Genomic DNA, 17,067 nt, shown 5'->3' on the forward strand with positions numbered 1-17,067 from the left:
GAAATCTATTCCTATGCAGCTCCAAGGCTGCCAAACTACATTTAAGGGAATAAAAATTAACGTCAGAGAATCTGAGCGTTAAATTAACAGTACAGTAGGCCTAATTATATGACCCGCGTGCTGTAAAGATTCAATTTTTAACGGTCTAATTAGGCGACTGTCTCCCCATACATCAGTTCATATCCCTCTGCGAATTTTTCACACGAAACCGCCCGTGTTCAAATGCTGTGAGGAGAAATAATTACATTTTATAAAAGACACGGTTCATGTAATGAAGAATCAAACGATGGGTTATTTAAAAAATGCCATGTTTTTTATCTTCAATTGTTCCACGCACAGCCCATTGACTCGACACAAACTTTGCAATGACCATGGTTTCCATATCGTGCAGTGTGTCTGTGGTTTATCATCCAAGTATTACTATATTTGGACACTTGGCCTACTTACAGTATCCTCATTAACCCCACATTGTTGTTAGAGGTATAAGATGGTGTCCCAGCATGCCAGAAATGGCAGATCTACAAGCTCATAATGCCTTGAAGCAAGATGCCTTGTTAGTTGGTAGATTGGCTATTTTTGGTGTGGGACACCTTCAGATGGAATAGTCTGTATATATTAATAGGATTATATGCCTGTGGACATTTCTGAATTCAACATCCGGTTATATCTATTTTGACTGATATGACTTGCTGTATACCAAACATAATATTTAACAAACAGGAGGCAGCTACTATTATGATTATTACAATGCAATAACATAACATATATTTGCCTTGTTATATTGTTACCAGGTTAGAGCAGTGGTTTTCAACCAGTGGTCCGGGGACCACTAGTCGTCCTTGAGGGGATTCCAGAAAGTTGGTAACCAAATGGACCCTTCTAGATCTTTAACTCTTGAGAGTGTAAAATCAAACCAAATGGACCCGTTCATTTTACGCTCTGAAGAGTTAAATTATTGTTAAACATCTGCATTACGTAATTTACAAGAAGTCTACGCAATTAGATCATGTAAAATAATTGTTATTTTGATCAATGTTTGCCTGCTTACCTCTCCTAATGGTACCAACATCAATACAGCATGGAATTGTGGACAAAATCCTATCCAACGATAACAAAATATTCTTTCGTTTTGGGTCTGAGAGGATAAATCTCATCAAATTGTGGTCCGTGGCTCAAATGCTTAATAAATAATGGACCTTGATATGAAAAAGGTTCAAAACTACTGGTTTAGAACAATCTCAAGACTTTCGGACATGGTGCATCATTTCATTATTTGCAAACAGTAAAATCGTCAGCGTTAATTCAACTCTAAGGGTGCATTTGGCTTACATTTTAACACCCTCAGAGTGAAATGTGCACTCAGGATGTGCACGTTGCTGCTTTGTTCCAAACCAACAATGGAAAGAATTCACAGTAGTGATTAGTTTTCGAAATTTCTTCATTTTTCGTTAGAATATTTCTTCAGATATTCGCCAGCGCCTTGCGATGGTCTGGAGGGCTCATGCGCAGTATAATGTAAAATATTAGACATGGCCGCTCTGTCCCTTTCATCTCCACTGGAATTGTTGTGTGCATCAAAGAGACGGAGATTGGCAGGATTAATACAGTGGGCGAGTGATGACATAGTGAAGAGAGAGGGAGATATTGGGTGAGAATGAAAGAGAGAGAGAGAGAGAGAGGGGGGGGGAGATTGTGAATGAGAAAAACTGGGGAAAGGGCGGTGAGAGAATGTACACAGTAAAATCCTTGGCGTCAATTTATCCATTTGTAAGTCTGAGAGTCTACAAACAGAAGCCAATGGTCCCTGCGCGGGTCCATTTGGTCCCATTTATACACCCTCCTAAGTTACATTAAGGCCTCCGCATTTTACAGTGTAGAGGTGTGTGTGTGTGGGGGGGACGGGACGGGACGGGGACACAAAAGTGATGGGGAAGAGAGTTAACGAGAGGGAGAGCATTAATTGTTCATATTGTGCGGGGGGTCTTTTCTGAGTGCGGCTCTCGAGGTTGCAGGGTGTCACCCCCTTCCACAGAGCCGCTGTGATCTGAGCCAGCTCTCAGGCCTCCTGTATTCCAATGCAATTAGGCAGCTCAAAGGCCTGTTTAAAGCTGCACCCCCTCAGCAAGCACAGCCCCAGTGGGTCCACTCCATTGTGACTCCATTGGTTGCATTCTGCTCCGTCCCCCTCTTTTTTTTGGGGGGGGGGGGGGGGGGGCACTGGATGAAGAGACCACCCCAATGACCAGAAAAAGGGAGGATTAATACCTCTGCTTTCTATATGTGAGTCGCTCGCTCCCTCTCTTAGGATGTGCTTCGTGTATCACGCCTGAAGATCTACAAACTCACCACGTGTTGTGGGTGTGACGCGGCGTGAGCTTGTAGATTGGCTATAATTTCCGGTTGCGAGACACCGGCCCATGACTAAAGTATATAACTCTCTATGGCTCTCTACTTACAACAGAGGCTGGAGTATGTCCTATCAACCTTACATGGTAAATTAGCTAACCTTTTCTCAGATGCTTTTTTTTAAGGTGGAGGTGGGGGAGTAATTCATGTGATGAATCTGCTTTCAGGTCAGGTTTAGTTATACTGTATCACCTTCGCTTTTAGTCTTCCATTATTAGCAGAGTCATACTGTATATTCCAACAAGTGTGCAGCTTGCTAGCTAGCTCATCCTTGTTGGCACCACCATTGCAGCCACAGTCCCCGCCGTATGCTATGGTAAAAAAAAAAGAAAAGAGAAGCATTGCGATACCACAGATCTTTTGGCCAGCTTTCAACATGTCTCATTCCCCCCCAGAAAGCATTTAAAGCAGATTACCAACCTACCCCCCCCCCCCCCCCCTCCACCCCCACCCACCATAAGAGAAAAGAAAACTGGCACAAAACACCTGCAATACAACTCAATGGCATCAACAGATTAACGTGGTAATCCACACAACAAGGTCTTTGATTTGTGGTTTGGCAAGCAATAATGCCAAGCATAATGTCTGCTATTATTTCATACTGTCCCTGCACACGAAAAGCTGGCAGAAGACATTCCCATTTGAAATCCCTTCTTTTATTATTTCTTCTCCTCTTGTCAGATGGGCTTTGATAGGGATTTTAAACACATGGTTGGTGGTTCCCTCCCGGCTTGTCCGGAATTGACATGGTTGCTCGATAGCGCATGTGTTGTGGAGGCAGAAGGGACGGAACCGCACACAACCTTCTCAACTTCCGGAAGGACGTTTCTAAATGGCACGGATGTAGAGATTCCATATGTCCCCCAACTCCCCCTCTCTTTTCTGCATAAGGACGTGCATACAGTGTGTGTGTGTGTGTGTGTGTGTGTGTGTGTGTGTGTGTGCGTGTGCGTGTGCATGTCTGTGTGAACGTATACGCCCCATGCATGAGCGTGCCTTTTTTCTGAGATCTCGTGGTCCCATCGCTCATGTGCGGCTCGATTAGCCCCACGTGCCTCGTTCGTCAGACGCGGAGGCAGAGCAGATGGCAGGAGACGCACCGTGTTACCATGGTACAGCACTATGTAACACTATTCTAATTGAAACATCAATATTGCCCTGTCAATACACCACCGCTACTTCACAAAACACCGCTACAGTACCTCACTGGCCTGCACTTAACTGTATAGGAAAGATAGGATCACACTCCGCTCCTGCTAAAAGGACCCTTTTAACGTGTGAGGATCAGGGGTGTTTGAAAGATGCCGACATCTCCTTCATGTTTGTACAAGGGGAGGGAGGGGAAAAAAGCTTTATGGGGTTGAATCTGTAGGAAGAACCAAAAAAGTCACCTTCAGTGACATTACGTGTGAGGTTGTTCATCAAAATAATATCAGTCAGTTTATATTTGTACAGTAATAATCGTCTTGGGAGCATCATGAAGAAAGAAGGAGAGACTTTCCACGTTCAGTGTCTCCGTTGTGGCACATCTTTTAATGAATTGATAGAAGGTTGAGGGAGCTCACCAGGCTGTGATCAGTAATTTGACGTTATCTGAAATTCAGTGGAGGACAGAGAGAAATTAGGCGGCTAGAAATTAATTTGTTGTTTGTCCAACTCAATGAGGAGTGACACAGGCCTTTTAATGAATGGGTAATCCATTTCTTATTGCGCTGAGCTGAATTCACCCTTCGCTGAAGTGGAAAAAGACAAACATATCTGCCACTAACCTTTGCAACTTGGTAAGGCAAACAGAGAGCATGGGAGCTGGGTGTGGAGAGCTGTTCCTGGAACAATTTGTTTTTAAGTACAGTTTCTGTCTCTCTCTCTGTGTGTGTGTGTGTGTGTGTGTGTGTGTGTGTGCGTGCGTGCGTGCGTGCGTGCGTGCGTGCGTGCGTGCGTGCGTGCGTGCGTGCGTGCGTGCGTGCGTGCGTGCGAGTTAAAGTGAAGCGTGAGAGACAGATGAAAGACTGAAATAGAGTGAGGAAGAGAGAAAGAGAGTGAGGGGGGAAGGAGGGATAAAAACTGCCTTTTAAAATTCTGTTTTAAAATCATAGAAAATAATGTACCTTCTCTCACTTTCTGACAACACCTAAGACCAAAGGGGGCGAGGCACTTGATTCATGACAAAATGGTTTGACATATGCTGCAGTAAATAACAAAGCAACGAGTCCCTATTTTTGACCATGTCTCACATTTGTTGTTAAAACATTTAACTTCCTTTGCCCTGTATACCATTCATTCCCCCATCTGTCAGTGCTATGTGCCTCGGTCTCTTCAAGTGACTGTTCTTCTTGCATGACCGCGGTGGTGACGTCTTGTAGATTCCATGGTGATAGCCTGGCTGGAACCCACTGGCTCTGGGTGTTTTCATACTGTTAGATCCCCCGCCTTGTCTCATGAGGTGCCACTCCTGCTGCTTCAGTGCAGCGTCTGTCCGCAATGAGAGACAGCGGGATAGGGTCATATTATATGCACATCAGTGTTGTTTTTGGCAGCACATTTTGATTTTAGTTTTAGTCATAGTTTTAGTCACATTTTAGTCACCTGGAATGTTTTAGTGTTAGTATAGTTTTAGTCGACTAAATATAAGATTTTAGTCGACTAAATATAAGATTTTAGTCGACTAAATCTACAGTTGATTTAGTCGACTAAAATGTATTTTGTTTTTACACTTGTAGATCGACTATTTTCAGCATTGCAACCAATTGTAAAATGACTCATACCGGATCTCTTGTCCACTAGTCCCTTCCTAACATTTTAGTCATCATAGCTTAGTTTTTATTTAGTTTCCATTTAGTTTTCGTCAGTGGAAAAAGGTTTTAGTCGACGAAAACAACACTGGTGTACATTCAGTATAGCCTGTACCCTACCAACAGTTTTGTGTTTTTGTTTCTTGTTATGTCTTTGCCTTCCCCAAAAGGAACAGGGTCAGGGCAAAGTACAAACGGTATTTTGTTTTTGTCTGTTTTGTTTTGTTACTCCCCATGTCCCCTTTCCCCAAAAGGACCACAACGGAAACAAGCCTAACGGCTTTCTTGTGTCTGTATCCTTTTGAATTAATTTCCAATAACGTTTTCAATCAATCAAACAGTCGTTAAGACATGCGAATCCCTTGACTCCTTCAAAACCGCTCTCAAAGGGCACCTATACGGACGGCTGCAATTCGAAACTGGCCCACGTAAAGCCTGAAAACCCCACCTACCCCTCACTGTATGTTTTTTTCCCTTTTTCCCTCCTCTATAATGATTTCCTGTTTTTGGCTATATAGAGTATATTTGTACGTCTATAATTGTTATGATGAATTGAACATGGTGGGCCCTATTGTAAACAAGTGTAATACTTTATGGTGTCGTCCACAGTTAACAGTTTGTTGTGCTTGAAATGTACTGTAATTCTCCAATCTGTTAATAAATTCATCAATCAATCAATCAATCAATCAATCAATCAATCAATCACTTATCAATATGGCTGGGCGACATGACTTCAAATCAATATCACGATTATTTCAAATTATTTCATACTTTTTTGCTATTTTTGTGTGACACCATTGCACGATGAAGTATAATATATGCAGGGTTAAGTGGTTAATCAGAGTAATCTATTTAGTCGATCATAAAGGATCTATAGTAGAATGTTTCGTGTCGATTTGTTGATTGTAGACAAATCCATGGAGCAGTGCCCTAGCTGTAGGCAATCAATGCTGAGGTGTCAAGCAAGCTGCACGTAATGGTACACCTCAGCTAAGGCCGTGCCCATGCAGGGCACCCCTCCGTGGATTCATCTATATAAGAAAAACAAACAAAACCCTTCTTCCCCTGCTCCTCCATTATTCCATCAACCTGTATACGTTAAATATTTTTGGTTAATTGTAAGAATTCACCTGTCAAGGTGCGTTTAGAGCAGTGGTATATCCCAACATTTTCTGGATCAGGCCCACCCATCTGACCACTTAACGGCTGCCGTGTTAAAGGGCCACTTTATTTTAATGATGTTTGGGAGACAAGAAATACATTCCTGGGGTTTTTTATGTGGGTAATATGTGTTTTTAGATATTTTAATATTTCAAATCATGGACACTGGTCACACTTCCTTCCTGGACTACAATTCCCATAATGCTTTGGTGCACTGCTCCTCCTTGTGGATAGGGGGAGGGCTGTCTTACTGAGACAACATGTAGTCCAGGAATGAAGTGAGCCTAGTGTCCATGACATCATGGACACTTGGAAATACTAAAATGTCTAAAAATGTATAGCAATGTATATTTTAACACTTTAAGGGATTTAGATTAATATATCCAATTAAACCACCTAGGATGCTGGGATTGTTGTTTTTTTTACCTTTGGAGCAAGTATTTGCAGCTTTGATCCATGAAAATCCGCCTGAAAATAGTTCCTTGTGTTGTTGAAGAGAAAAACATGCAACCATCGCGAAACGACAGGCTGTGAGGGCTGCTGGAGTGCAGTTAGAACTGCCGTTCACTTGCATTTAACTCATTTTCCCAGAATCCCTTGCAGCCCAGAGCACTCGATTTCCGGTTTCGTCATCATAACGCGACAGCCTCGTCACCAGGTCCGCGGCAAATCCGCTATTTATTTTTTAATTATTAAAACACGGCGAATTAAACACATGAAACAAATAGCGGGTTTAGCTTAGTAAGCAGCACCAAAACATGGATTAAATAGCGTGGAACACGTATTATGCAGCTAAACTAAACAATGCAGCTAAACAATCAATAGATGGTCTTCCGTCTTGGTTCAATGGGACTAACAGAGTATACTTTAAGTTTCTATCACAATGAAAACTCATTTTAAACCATTACCTGTTGTTACATTATCGTTTTTATATCAATGTTATAATTATCATTAACATCATTGCGTTTTGCAAAATTATTTGGGAGGCTCACTTGCAATATCCTCATCGGCCCACCAGTGGGCCCCTGACCCACAGGTTGGGAGTCGCTGAGTTACAGAAAGAGACAGGGTGACACCATATGCAATGTCAGGACTGTATATTCAAATCATGACCTTTTGTCGCACCGTTGTTCCTTTTTATCTGTTAGTCTTTGCAGGTGGAAAAACACACACCTTGACATCTTTTTTGTTTTTTTAAATAAAACGTATTTTAGAAAAGACAGCAACACAGTCATGGAACTGCGGTACACGTTTTGAAGCACACCTGTGGGGAGGTTGGCTGGCCAGGTGTCCTGGTCTTATAGAGGACGTTGTTGCCCTCCCTTCCCGTCTCCGAGAGACTTCCACCTTTCCTGGAGCTGCAGTGACCTGTTCCCTTCACGCCTGTCCTCCTGGTAGGACAACGGCAGCAGTGGACGGAGAGGCTGACGGCTGTTCTGCGAGGGAAGACCGAAGGAGAGGGTACATTTACAACAGGGATTCTCAAACTTTTTCATTTTATTTCAAGGACCCCCACTCCCCGCCCCCAGCCCAGTTTGCTGCCATTTGTTTGATCTCTGCATGGAGTCTACAATATAATAATCCTCAGTGTTATAATTTAAGGCCTTTTCAGACGGGCAGCGACTGTTGCGCCTAGTAATTAATTTTCAATGGGAGGCGTGCGCTTTTGTTTTTTTTGGATGCGCAGAGAAGTTGAGGGGCGATTACGCAAGCGTATTTTTGTGGGCGCGGTCCCATGAAATTGTGGCACGCGACTAGACCTGGATTATGGTGAGTGCATGTGTATTATTTTGTCCTTCACGTCTTGCAGTAGACGGTTATCATCCAGGGAGAAACAGTGGTCCATATACCCAATACCCATCGGAGATCTCTGTCTGTCTGTCTGTGTCCCTTTTTATGAAGAAAAGCAAAGGCTCGCAACTCACTTTTGTAATGCTCCACGTATTGTTATGACCTGGCTCTTAGGCCATAACAAAAGGAGGAAGACACACGGCTGTTTAAAAGTGCACAAAACAATATTTATTTACAATATAAATTAACTCAAAGCTTCAACATGATATGGGGTGTGTTATCAGTGAAATCAGTAGTGTAGGTGAGTGGATGTGTGGTAAATGTAGTGTGGGGTGTTGAATGGTGCAAACCAAAGACAAAACTAAAGTGGTGCTGCCATCAGGGAGAGAGAGAGACTGAGTGTGGCCACACCCAGCCTCTTATAGTGCACCCTGGGAACACTGGCCAGGTGCTCCCAATGCACCCGATTGGCAACTCGGCAGGACCTGTGGGAAGCACAAGACTAGGCCTACCTAACAAACCACATAGACCCAAGTAGACCAACTACAGGGGCTGTGACAGTATTTTATTCACAATCACAGCAGGCAAAACTCTGATGTTGGCATTTAAAGCAACCAAAGGTATGGCTCCCCCATATCTTGCCAGCATGATTGAACCCTACAAACCCTCCCGCGCACTCAGATCAGCCAACGCAGGGAAGCTGGAAGTACCCTCACTAAAAACGCCGGGACAACGCTCCACACGTCCCAAACTCTTCTCCCTTCTGGCCCCAAAACTGTGGAATGCACTTCCCGTTGCAATCAGAACTGCAGCATCACTCCCGATCTTCCGCCGTAGTCTGAAAACCCACCTTTTCAGACTCCATCATGGCCCATAGCACTTACCCTACCCCCCTTAGACAGCACTTCTTAGACTTATATAGCATTTGAAACAGACTTATAGCATGTCATGTAGACAGCACAATAAGTGCATTGTATGTAGTCATAGCACTTCATAGTATATATGTACAGCATAGTATAGCATATATGTATAGTTTATATGTATAGTGTCATTATATAGATATGTTCTAGTTATAGTTTATATGTATAGTGTCATTATATAGATATGTTCTAGTCACGTTCTTAGCTTACGCATGTTTCGCGATTAATGCATTTTACATATGTGATGTATTCCCATGCTTTTTGTTCTTGCTTAATGTAAGTCGCTCTGGATTAAGAGCGTCTGCTAAATGCCTAAATTGTAAATTGCAGGACATACAACGTTTCGACCGGTATTGGTCTTTTTCAAGTATGAATGAGATAACAGGAAATGAGTCATTATATATAGGGCGCGTTCGGAAATAGCGCACTGAGCGCACTGTGCAATGCAAACTAATAGGCGAGTGCGCTCCCGGTGCGCATTTCCGAACGCACCCCTAGAGTGTGGACAAAAGAGCCATCAGCCCCATCTGGTTTTTATGCCCATAAATGGAGAAGACAACATCAATATGACGTCATATTCATGATTTCAAAGACCTGCCTCTGAGTAATAGCTACTGCATCAAGTACTCTGACAAGAGACACAACAGGTTCTCTGGCAATGTGTACAGTGGGTACTGCATACCAGGAACGGTTCCCAGCGGGCACCGTTCCCAACTGGCATCGGCCTACTATCAATGAATCTACCTCTGATAAACATTTATTATCCTGCACTAGTTTGCAGGAATAATCAATATCTTGAGCTCCAATACGTTTTGTCAGATAATAAATCCAGATCTGATTAGATGTCAGGGGGAAGGGGTGGTATTCTTTGCGCCTGTCATTTGTGGACTTGGGAGCTATGAACCAAAATAAATTGAGCTGTACCTGTATATGTAAGACATGGGCCATAAAAGAGTCTGACATAGATTACAGCTCATTTGTTCGTCTTCGTACGACGGTGCTGAAAATAGCCAATCTATACCAGCTCACAACGCATTGCATCATGACGCGTTGCGAGCGTGTAGATCGGCTACTTTCGGCACGTGCATGGCACCATCATACGCCAGAAAATATAATATGAGGGATTTCCATTTATGGGGATTTGCGGATTAATAGATCTGCTATTTTCCCTATTTTTTATCGAGGCAAAAGTTTGAAATAATCGCGATTTTTATGTGAAGTCATAGCGCCAAACCCTACACAGTGTATATCAGTGGCAGTGCTGCTAGTATGTCAGGCTTATGTGTGGAGCCCTGAACAGGCGGCATAGACACACACACACTACACTACTAGAGTATTTACAAGGCACGGGGAAGTGGGAGCGCTGACACAGACGACGATGCCGTACGCACGCAGCACTTTCAATTATTTCTCACAGCATTCATGAAAATAGAAGCACAGCGGGGGGGGCGCGCAGTACGAACGACCAAACTATAAAAAGACATGGAGCGAGAAGACAACTCCCCAGCTGAAATAAATGGCATCGTATAGTGATGTTGGGGCACACTGTATACAAATCCAGAGGGTTCATTTGAACTCTGGGAGTGATGAACATGGAGCCGTTAAAAGCGTGCTTATGTTATACTTTAGCTATTGAAAAATAGCAGATCTATACAAGCTCATAGCGCGGCACCGAGTGGTGCTACGAGCTTGTAGATCTGCTATTCTTTGCTATTTTCAAAATGTGGCGCAAATCACTCAAATCTTTGCTTCTGGGGGTGTCCCTCCCTGGAACAACATATTTTCAGATGGGGGTCGGTGGCCAATTACTTCATGGCGTCCTCGACATGGAAATGTTTGAGAACGACTGACATAGAAACATGGGTTTTTCAGAAAGCTGTCAGGACATTTGTAGAATCAGTTCTCAGGTCTAAATGGGTAAAACCAGGGAAAGGATCTGTTGTCATTTTAGATCTTAGCTATAATATATAGCACATGGGTTGGCTATTTGGGAGAAATCTTGATAATGTGTGCAAAGTGGACATTTTTTCGGGCCTAGCCCCTCCTATGTCCAGTGTGTGTGTGTGTGTGTGTGTGTGTGTGTGTGTGTGTGTGTACTGTAAACACAAACATTGAAAATGAATGGCCAGTTTGTAGTGTTTGTGTAAACACAAAGATTACATAAACACAAACATTGAAGACAAACGTGAGGACGCAAATCTTGATTGGCCGGAATGAGATGATGTAGTATGACCATGTATGCTGATGTCGATTTTTGAGGGGCGCTAGCCCCTCCTATATACAGCTTTTGTCTCCACACGTCTCAAGATTTGCCATTGACAATTAAAGGGGAATTCAGGTCAAATGTCCGCTAAATCTTGTCCCCACCAGTCTCAAGATTTGCCATTGACAATGAACGGAGAAATTAGGTCAAAATTCCACTAAATATGACGTAAATTAAACATCAAAGCATTAAACGCCATTGACATTGAAGGGAAAATTTACGGCATATGTAAACGAGCAAATCAGCTAACCAATCACAGGCAACAGGCATTCTGATTGGCCAGAATGAGATGATCCATGATGATGTATGATGATAATAGCGTCCCTCACTTCACACAGGTGTAACGGTTTAAACTCATACCTTTGCTCTGGGGGAAACCGGAAGAAAATATTTTGAGATGGGGGGTCGACGACCAAATACGTATAAGTTTGGGTGGTTCTTGACATGAAAACGTTTGAGAATCACTGATACAGCAACATAAGTTTTCCATAAAACTGTTTTTTTTAGAAGACATTTGTAGAAGTCTTAACGGGGATGCTGGGGATTTTGCAGTTCACGTGTTTCGAAACAGTACGGAACTGGAACTGACATGAATTGGTGTGTTTCGGTACAGAGCGGGAGATGAAACAGTGACTGTAGTGAGGCAAACAATCAGTTTCCTTAGAGTTGAGTCAGTTGACTAACTCATAAAACACATAACCTTGACCCCTCACCTTAACCCCTAAATGTCTATAATCCTAACCCCCAAATTGTAACAATATCTCATGGGGTCAAAGCAAAGCAAAGTTCTTTGTTTACCCAGGGTGAATGGACTAAGCTCGAGATGCTTGTTTACAGCCAGACCCTGCTCATAGAACATTTCATGGTAGGGGTTCAATGCCTTGCTCAAGGGCACTTCAGCGGTGGTAATTTTAACGTGCCGGTCCGGGGATTCGAACTGGCGACCTTCCGATAACAAGACCGCTCCGCAAACCGTTCGGCCACCGCTGCCACTCTGGTCGACTAGAACAATATCAGAGAAGTGAAAACGACCCCACACACTGGATAATAGCACTCACATTCATTCACAGGGCAACGTTTCAACGCTTTAGGTCTTCAGCAGGCAAATCATTTGTCTGATGTTGTGAATACATTTGTTTTGGAGCCAACATCCAGTGTGAATATTTTACTCTCTCTATGATCTCTGCCTTGTTATCCAGCACCATGTCCACACAATCTCCTCATTGCAGAACAAATCCCCACAACTTATTCTTATCTGGATTTAGTCTCCCTGGTGGAAGAATGTCCGGTCACAACAAGCATAGTAAAACATGTTTTACATACCTATTCGATCAACGAGCAATTCAGAATACTACATAGGCTACATCACTCAAAATAAAATTACACAAAATATGTCCACACATCTTTCCCCAGTGTGGTAGCTGTCATTCGGCAGATGCAACTCTACTACACAGTTATGCCTTTCTATAGAATTTCTGGATTGAGATATTCCAACTATTTTCCAACATACTAGCGGTAGAGATACAGAAAAGACCAGACCCAGTGTCAGTCATCCTGGGATCCTGGGATGATGAAGAAACTACGAGTTACTCAACAACGCCTGCTGTCATACGGTCTTATCTCTGCAAAAAAATACTACAGATACTGAGGTGTCCACAGATGCCAGAAACTCTACACTTTGATTTATACTCAAAGATAAACTTTGCATTTTGAGAAGATTTGCCTTTACTCTCCTTTCTGAAAAGGTGAAGTAAGCTAAATCCTGGTGCCGTGATATGGTGCAGCACTTCTGGGGAGGTGTGGGCGGATGGGGAGGTGGGGCTCTTTTTGGTTTTATTTTGTACGTATGTCGGTTTGTTTCTGAAAATGGAAAATATGGGAAGCACTTCATAAGTGTTGGAATTGTAACTATGTCGTTATCCTGTGCTTCACAATGAAGATATTAGAAACAACATTTAGTGAAACATGTTTAACCGCCCCAACGCACACACGCACGCACGCACGCACGCACGCACGCACGCACGCACGCACGCACGCACGCACGCACGCACGCACGCACTCTATCCTTTTACATCCCATAACTCATCCCAAAAGACACAGATGACAAGCAGCTTTTCTGGGACCTGATCTCTCCTATAGATGAGCTGTTTCACACCGGGAGGGGGACGGGGACGAGGGGCGGGGTGGGGGGGACACTGGGGCTTACAGACAGAGATGTTTGTTTCCCAGCACTTCCACTGTCACCCTGGGACAAGCGAGACCCCCCCCCCCCCCCCACCCCTTAATGGATCAAACAAAGGACATCATTTGTAGGCCAAGTCTTTTTCTTCAGCTTCTCTCTCTCTCTCTCTCTCTCTCTCTCTCTCTCTCTCTCTCTCTCTCTCTCTCTCTCTCTCTCTCCTCAGCTCCGCATACCAATCCAATACAGCCCAAGGAAAAAAGCAGAGCTGTGGCATGCATTTGTGTGTGTGTGTGTGTGTGTGTGTGTGTGTGTGTGTGTGTGTGTGTGTGTGTGCGTGTGCGTGTGAGTGAGTGCGTGTGTGTGTGTCTATGTGTGTGTGCGTGCGAGTGAGTGCGTGTGTGTCTATGTGTGTGTGCGTGCATGTGAGTGCGTGTCTGTGGGCCGGGGGTTGGAAGGTCTGTTTGCCTCTCCGCCAAGCATCGATTTATCCTTTTCTCCAATTTATTTCTCCTCCTCGCCTCTACGATCCATTCAGATCTGCCTCTAGGGAAGAACCCGGGGAAAGACAAGTGAACAGCCCTTCACGTTACCCTAACATGGAGGAACTCATCTACAGGCCCAGGGACCATGTACCTCTGCAAGGACATGGCAACCGCAAACACAGCTAACACAGCTTAGCCAAACAACACAATGACTGCAGAAGCAGCATATAGGAGCTGTTATAAGTTAAAGATAATGGTTCTTAAATGGTTCTTTAAAAGGCTACATGGTTCCATAAATAACCATTACCTACGAAACAACCATTATATTTAGTGACTGGTTCTTCATGTTGTGAAGATGTACAGTTCTAGATACCCTTTTGTGTCAAACTTCTTTGAGGAACCAAAGGCACATTTAAGCACTTAAAGCCAGGTGGATATTCACCGGGAATAGTCGAGCTACAAGCTCATAACGCATCATCTTGTGATCCTGATGTGCATCATTGTGAGCTTGTTGTGAGGGCGAGAGTTAAATTAACTTAGCAACAATGATTATAGGCCAAATCATCATGGCGTCCCCAAAACCAATACTGTATTTCCCGATATATAACGTTGACAGCGTTGCATTGGAGCAGTATTATTATATTCATTATATCTGGAATAATAGGACACTTAAATATTGTTACTGCCTATATATTAGAAATATATTGCTTTGTTCTAAATATCCATGTTGACAAACTAGACCTGACCTGGACACTTTATTTAACATTATGCAGCAACATGAAAAAAAACCCCATAAATAGTAATATTTCAGAAAACGTAGTTCAGGATTTAGAAGATTGACAGTGAGGTAAATGGCGATAATATTGAATACTGACTTGCCCAGAAATGTTGGCCCACTCCATACAGAACGAGATATGGGCTATAACCCCACAACAAAATAACAAGTTGTGGATACGGTATATCTGAGTGATGCCTATCAGTGTCTGTATATGATTTTGACATTTTCACACAGATACAAGGATTTGTATTCCTGGACACCGATGACACACGTGAACAGATATGTGTGGATAAACCCATTCATCCACCAGCCTACACACACACACACACACACACACACACACACACACACACACACACACACACACACACACACACACACACACACACACACACACACACACACACACACACACACACACACACACACACACACACACACACACACACACACACACACACACACACACACACAAAGCCTAACCCTAACCTAACTGATACATGCCTAATTGCTGGCCTAACCCTGACAGCGCAGATACATATACGTAGGCGTCGTGAGGCCATTTCTAACCACTTAAACTGTATATAATTTACTTAGTTGACCAGAGTCCCCCAGGGCTCTATAGGTCCGCTAGTATGTCCATGCTATTCTCCAATACCCGAAGTATAAAATAGGGCATGAGTGGTTAATGCATTCATTGGAATGCAATCTAGATCCGCAAAGTAACAACTAATGCCGTCAAGTAATTGCAGTGGCGTAGAAAGTACAATGTTTACGTCTGCTGGGGAGTACAAGTATAAAGTATCAACAGTGGAAATACTCAAGTAAAGTACAAGCACCTCTACATTTTACTAAACAAACGTACTTGTGTGACTGTACTTACTGTATGTACTTGTAATGTTTACTTCAGACCGCTGCATTGAAACCATTTTGTCAGCGACACACAACACTGCATGAGATTGACAGAACGGAGACAAAGCTTAATCATGGATATTACTCGCAGATGGATAAACTGCAGCTGAAGGTAAAATAACATCATTTCACGGAGGTGTTTCTGTGTGCCAGCATTAAGTTAGGCTAACTGTACAGGAGTTGTCCATGCTGGTATACCCACACGATTAATATTATTACCTTCAGCTGCCAACCGGTTGCCCATCTGTCAAAATGTTCCATATTCTTCCTTTTTATTTCAAGGACAAGCTGTTTATATCTTTAAACGCACCAGGAGCACTAACAATCTCTCTGAATTGGTACAGAGTAAAGAGACATCTAAATGAAGCGTGGTGAATGGAGTTGGAGATAGTTGGTGCTACAAGGGGAATTAATCATTTTCAATATTCAAAACTAGACATGTATAATAAAAACAAATAGTCACCATACACTAGTCAATGATGACGTGTCTCGGCCTGGGCCGTGGCTCAGTGGTCCAGGCACCTTGGCTGGTAATCCAGTCTGGCAGTGTGCCGCGGGTTCGACTCCCGATCCCGACGGCCTTTACTGCATGTCTTCCCCCCACCTCCCTCCCCATTTCCTGTCAGCCTACTGTCTGTCCCTCCATAAAAAATATAAAATAAAGGCGAAAGCCACCAAAAAAAAAAATGTAATAAAAAAAAAAAAATGATGACGTGTCTCATTGTGACACTTGTAGATTAGGTTATTTCCGCACGTAACACGACTGTATATAGGACTTTGTTGGTTAAGCCAGTGGTTCTCAAAGTGGGATCCGGTTAACCCCAGGGGTCCTTGAAGTGGTTCCAGGGGGTCCCCAGCAACATTTGTAGCACCTAAATCCAACCACTAGATACTGTGCATGTGTCACAATGCGACACCTTGTGCTATACTATTCGTTGCTGTAGGGAGGAAACCACCTACTGTAACTACATTTTTTAGGTTTCAGATTTTTTATTGCCTGTGTGTTGTTTCGAAAATATTGAACCAATGAAAAGTAGTAAAAAACGCTTCAGACCAAACATCTTAACTCCATTGAACATTGGACCCTCACACTGTCTGCAGCTAAAGCAGCTAACTCCACCACCTCTCCCCCTCTCATTGAAGTAATTGACAATATATAAAGTCACAACACCAACTTTGATGAGGCAGTATTGCTTTGTTTTCAAAATAAAAAGTTTTCTAATTTCCTGACAAATTGATATTTTTAATTTCCTGAAAAACGGAAATTCTGGAGTTTGTGGTTTCTTTCTGACAGCAGAGATAGGCCTATATAAAAACAAAAGGTGGGTCCGTGGCACAAAACCTTTTCAGATGGGGGGTCCGCAGCCAAATACATATTCA

This window comes from Electrona antarctica (genome assembly GCF_951216825.1).
Source record: "Electrona antarctica genome assembly, chromosome: 6".
Taxonomy (NCBI): Eukaryota; Metazoa; Chordata; class Actinopteri; order Myctophiformes; family Myctophidae; genus Electrona; species Electrona antarctica.